Source organism: Squalius cephalus (assembly GCF_949319135.1).
Source record: "Squalius cephalus genome assembly, chromosome: 2".
Lineage (NCBI taxonomy): Eukaryota > Metazoa > Chordata > Actinopteri > Cypriniformes > Leuciscidae > Squalius > Squalius cephalus.
Genome location: NC_137123.1, coordinates 13,668,841 through 13,675,266, shown reverse-complemented (window position 1 = coordinate 13,675,266; position 6,426 = coordinate 13,668,841).

Here is a 6,426-nt window from a genome sequence, read left to right as displayed (position 1 = left end):
GGTTTATGGTTGTTAATCCCTGCACGCACGGCGTCTTACATTGGGTTCCCGCAGCGTCTTAGCTAAGACGCAGTACGAGAGAACTCTCGTAAGAGAACGTACTCGGTTACTAACGTAACCTCGGTTCTCTCTAGTAGAGGGAACGAGTACTGCGTTCCTTGCCGTGCGTACGATTCACTCTGGTTCGCTTCTTCGATGAAATAAATCAAGTGAGTCAGCCTTTTCGAGCTACCTTTATAGGGCTAGGCCACGCCCGTTTCGGCGGGAAGTGGCAAGGAGGGCGCGAAGCACCCTCATTGGTCTGATGTTGCATCAGCCTGCGCTCGATAGGCTTATGCATTTGCCGTAGAGCAGCCAATGAGCAAGCGAGCCGTCTCGCCTGTGGCTGTATACTGCTGCAAATGCGTTTTACAATATTACAAAATTAAGGATAATTTTTTGCTTCAATATTCGTGAAAAGAGACTTTTCCCGCAGCGTCTTAGCTAAGACGCAGTACTCGTTCCCTCTACTAGAGAGAACCGAGGTTACATTAGTAACCGAGTACGTTTTATATTAAGATATATTGTTTTCAGTGGACTAAATTAAGTAAGTTTACAGTACTATCAGTAAAAATACTATTTTTAAACTCGAACTGTTTAAAGCAGTTGTTTTCCCAAATGATATGAGTTACCTTCCATGGTATTTTACGATAACATACTGTAAAAAGGAGAGCTGTAAATTAACGGTAAAGGGCTGTAAATTAACAGTATATTGCTGGCAACCACAGCTGCCAGTAGATCACCGTTATTTCAAAACGCAATTTTTTACAGTTTGTTTAAAATATATCCACAGTGGATTTCTGTGAGTGTTTTATTACTCACCCTTGATTCAGTGTTGAATTATCCACCCATTTCATGATCCCCTCAGTCTCAATGTCAGACAAACCAATCCACACTCTCTCCTTGACTAATATAGATATTAACTTCTGTATGTGAAAAAAAAAAAAAAACACATTAAAGAGTGATAATCAACATTACATTATAGATCTTCATCTGGTATTATTTGTTGGACAGAAGAAAAAGATAACTACCAGCATTAAAAATTAATATTCAACAGCAAGAACAAATAAAATATGAAAGACGTTTGTTATATAATTGTTCCAAGGAAAACATGAGACTCTGTTGTGACTGTTTTTGTTGTTTGTTTGTATGTATGACAGAATATATTTAAGTATGTTCATTCAAAACAGAATTACCATAAACTAGATATATTTGCCACTGAACTCACCTGCCTCTCTTCAGTGTTGATAATGATCAGATCAGCTCCTCGATCTCTGCAGAACTGCCTGGTCTCAGACCAGCTCATCGACTCATTGGATTTGAAAAAACTGTCTTTTCCTTTCATTAAACATAATTACATGTATTAATTGTGTTGTAAAGTGCAAATATAAATTTAAATCCATTTGTACTGACCTAGTTCATATAACTTCCTTATTTCAGTATCTAACTCCATTTTCTTCTGACTCACAGAATCAAAACTTCTCTGTAACTGGCTTTTCTCAGCAGTGAGATTATTGACTCTGGTCTCCAGCTCCAGTTTCTTCTGACTCAAAGAGTCGGAATTGTTCTGTAACTGGCTTTTCTCAGCAGGGAAATCATTGGCTCTGGTCTCCAACTGGCTTTTCTCAGCGTTGAGATCTTTGACTCTGGTCTCCAGTTCTAGTTTATTCTGACTCAAAGAGTCGAAATTGTTCTGCAACTGGCTTTTCTCAGCAGTGAGATTATTGACTCTGGTCTCCAGCTCCAGTTTCTTCTGACTCAAAGAGTCAGAATTGTTCTGTAACTGGCTTTTCTCAGCAGTGAGATTATTGACTCTGGTCTCCAACTGGCTTTTCTCAGCGTTGAGATCTTTGACTCTGGTCTCCAGTTCTAGTTTCTTCTGACTCAAAGAGTCAGAATTGTTCTGTAACTGGTTTTTCTCAGCAGTGAGATTATTGACTCTGGTCTCCAGTTCTAGTTTCTTCTGACTCAAAGAGTCTAAATTGTTCTGCAACTGGCTTTTCTCAGCAGTGAGATTATTGACTCTGGTCTCCAACTGGCTTTTCTCAGCGTTGAGATCTTTGACTCTGGTCTCCAGCTCCAGTTTCTTCTGACTCAAAGAGTCAGAATTGTTCTGTAACTGGCTTTTCTCAGCAGTGAGATTATTGACTCTGGTCTCCAACTGGCTTTTCTCAGCGTTGAGATCTTTGACTCTGGTCTCCAGTTCTAGTTTATTCTGACTCAAAGAGTCGAAATTGTTCTGCAACTGGCTTTTCTCAGCAGTGAGATTATTGACTCTGGTCTCCAGCTCCAGTTTCTTCTGTCTCAAAGAGTCAAAATTGTTCTGTAACTGGCTTTTCTCAGCAGTGAAATCATTGGCTCTGGTCTCCAACTGGCTTTTCTCAGCGTTGAGATCTTTGACTCTGGTCTCCAGCTCCAGTTTCTTCTGACTCAAAGAGTCGAAATTGTTCTGTAACTGGCTTTTCTCAGCGTTGAGATCTTTGACTCTGGTCTCCAGTTCTAGTTTATTCTGACTCAAAGAGTCGAAATTGTTCTGTAACTGGCTTTTCTCAGCAGTGAAATCATTGGCTCTGGTCTCCAACTGGCTTTTCTCAGCGTTGAGATCTTTGACTCTGGTCTCCAGCTCCAGTTTCTTCTGTCTCAAAGAGTCGAAATTGTTCTGTAACTGGCTTTTCTCAGCAGTGAAATCATTGGCTCTGGTCTCCAACTGGCTTTTCTCAGCGTTGAGATCTTTGACTCTGGTCTCCAGCTCCAGTTTCTTCTGACTCAAAGAGTTGAAATTGTTCTGTAACTGGCTTTTCTCAGCAGTGAGATCACTGACTATGGTCTCCAGTTCTAGTTTATTCTGACTCAAAGAGTCGAAATTGTTCTGCAACTGGCTTTTCTCAGCAGTGAGATCTTTGACTCTGGTCTCCAGTTCTAGTTTCTTCTGACTCAAAGAGTCAGAATTGTTCTGTAACTGGCTTTTCTCAGCAGTGAGATCTTTGACTCTGGTCTCCAGCTCCAGTTTCTTCTGACTCAAAGAGTCAAAATTGTTCTGTAACTGGCTTTTCTCAGCAGTGAGATCACTGACTCTGGTCTCCAGTTCTAGTTTATTTTGACTCAAAGAGTCGAAATTGTTCTGCAACTGGCTTTTCTCACCGTTGAGATCTTTGACTCTGTTCTCCAGCTCCAGTTTCTTCTGACTCAAAGAGCTGAAGTTGCTTTGTAACTGGTCTATCTCAGTTTGATATGTTGAACCGGTCTGTAACATGTGTGTAGCTTGTATTTCTCTCTCTGCTGTGAGCTTGATATACAGTACTATAATGGCGGCCACTAGGAGAACGCACATGAGGCTAAAGCACACTGTGCTCAACACAACACACTTACTTCCTCCTGTCAAACCTCCTGCCAAACAGGAAAACATAAAAAAAATCAATACATTTTCTCATTAAAATAGTAAGGCTTTTAAGGAACATGTTCATAATTACAAAGAAGAGCACTGTTAAAAATCAAGAACATGTTGAAAATTACTGCTATTCAATATAAATGTAACTAAAATCACACTAAATGTCTTACTGTGTTTTTGAGCTGTTGCTTCACTGAGGTCCTTAGTAGCATGAACATCTTCATCTCTGTCCAGTCCCCTCTCGTTGGACTTGCTGCTGGTCTCGATGTCAACACTTTTATAAATGCCCTCCAGTTCCATTATGACTTCTGCGTCTCTTCCGTTGAGCTGTGGACTTTAGGAGGACGAGTGCAGGGTTTAATATAGAGAACCTCCCCTAGAATTTACATATTGCTGACCAACAAGAATTCAAACTTTGATGCACTGTACATCTTCATGCAATGAATGTCAATCATGCTGAGTTGATGCCCCCCCCTCCCCCCTCTTCATTTCACTAAAACTTCATTTCAGCCAGAGTCCAAACTCAACTGTAAATTAGGAAAATTTGTAAAAATATACCATAAATATGTCTGACATATTCATAAATATTTCCTAATTCTCTTATAATTAACTGATTTTAGAGCAGTTTTTTTCTTGCATAGTGACAAACAGCACAGCTCATTGTGCAGCTTTCTTTAAATACTGGTGAAAATTAGTACAATAATTCTTGCCTTTCAGAGATTTTTGTTAATTTACTCACAAAATGACTTCAAACATTAATCTTTAGTACTTTCTTTTTGGTTTAAAAAAAGCAAAGATAAGCATTAAAATGAACTTGTTACAACCATTTTGAACTTTCTATTGAGCATTATTTGCACTCCGTGTCACTATGAGGTGATGAACTTCAGACTGATGTGCTGTGTTAAACACTAATGCACACTTCCTTCCAAAGAAACTTACTTTTACATCCTGCTGAGCTTGAATTATTGGAAAATTACACAGCATAAGGTTCACACAACATAAGGTTACTCTATGTTGAAGATTATAATATGCATTATGCATTTCGGCATCAATATTGGATCAGTATACTCTAAAAGTGTATTGTTTTGGGACAGTAATCAGAATAGATGACCTTGCTAGACTTCTTTTATTAGGACATTTGCTTAAACATTGTAAGTCAAGCTAGTATACATTATTTAATTTGCTGAGTAACAGGATAGTTATAAAAAAAGCAACAGTCAAAATTAACTCATGATTAACATACACTGAAAGTTGAAATTCAAAAGCTGTAGTCTGGCATTAGGGCCGTTTTGACTGCACTGTTAGACCTTACCGGGTTTTTTTACAGTAAAATACTGGCAACACTGTTGCCAGTAATTTACTGTTAATTGTGCAGTTCTTTACTGTAAAAATGCACTAAAACTCGAGTTAACTAATTTCACTTGCAGAAACCGACTGCCTTACATTGACCAACTGTCATTTAAATGTATTATCTAAAATTTATAATGCATTAATAACGTGAACAAAGTATTACTGTGAACGTCTTTCATTTGAAACCACAACAAAACTTTTGTAAATAAAGAGATTTCCACTGGACCAGCAACTACACAGTCACCATCTGTTATATAAAGCAATATGCAGCAAATCATCAATGTTTGTAGATCTTCTCCTGGACTGAAGCACAGGCTCTACTCTTCTGCACAATGGTGACCCAAAAAAATACATTTTACAGTAAACTACTGGCAACAGTGTTGCCAGTATATACCTGTTTTTTAACTTACAGTTTATTACTGTTAAAATACATTTCGTGGGTGTGACTTTTTATCTTACACTGTTAACCCTTTCAACCCCACAGGGAAATCCACACTACAAAGAGTAAAAAGTAACACTGACGCAGTGTTGCAGTGAGATAATTAAGGGAATATGTAAGTGATTGTTGAGCATTAGTGATGAACACCTGCTGAACAACAGAAAATAGAGAAACACAAGACCTGCAACTGACTTCCAGCCATTACACATTATTACACTTATTATTAACCAGTATGACTTTATTTCATACATCTACAGAAGTTGTTATTAAGATGTTTAATTGAAAATGTTTGGTTTGAAGTTACCATTATAGAGATCAGTGCTTGCTTTAGTTTAGTTGGTGGTTTAGATGCTGATGCTAAAACATTAGTGTTTCTTTTGCTGCTTGAGCTGTGTTGTTGCAAGTCACACTTGTGCACACCCACAGTTTATGAATGATTGCGGTTATAATGATTATGATGACAAAATCATCATATTGCCTGTTCATTCACTAAGGAATTCATCCTCAATTAAAAGTGTTACATTACCACCACTGTGAAACCACAACAATAAATTACAATGATTTTTTTTTTTTAACACATCATGCATAACCAGAGAAACAGAGCTACACTGTCTTTTAGAAACACAGAGATATCACAATTTAGCACATGAATCTCAACAACGGTGGCAATATATATTTTTTTATTCATGCAGCAGTGCATGCTGGGAGTTTTATATTATCCAGGAACCCAGCATGCATTGCGACATGAAACTTTTGATTGTCACCATTGTTGAGATTCATGTGCTGATTGTTGATGTCTGTATGTGTCTGAGTCAAGCAGGAGTTTTTTAATGCACTATATGATTACAATATTGTTCAGAGGACCTGATTACAGAAGTATTGATTTTATGTTGTAGATTTACAGATATATGCTAATTATGAAATACCCATAAATTCAAAGAATAAATATAGAAAAGATCAGAGAATCAGACATGTCCAGGATGAATGTGACATCACAAAAGCCAAAAACACCTGATCATCTTTCTCTTGACACTTTCTTGCCATAACAAATGCGTTTTATGAACTCACTGTTACAGCAGTCAGAGAGAGATGAATGGTAAGTAGTCAAGGGACAAGTGAAGTGACCAACTAAAGCAAATACTGATCTCCATCATGGTGACAACAAACTTTATTATTAACTATATCTCTGTTCATTCTCAACAAGAACTTT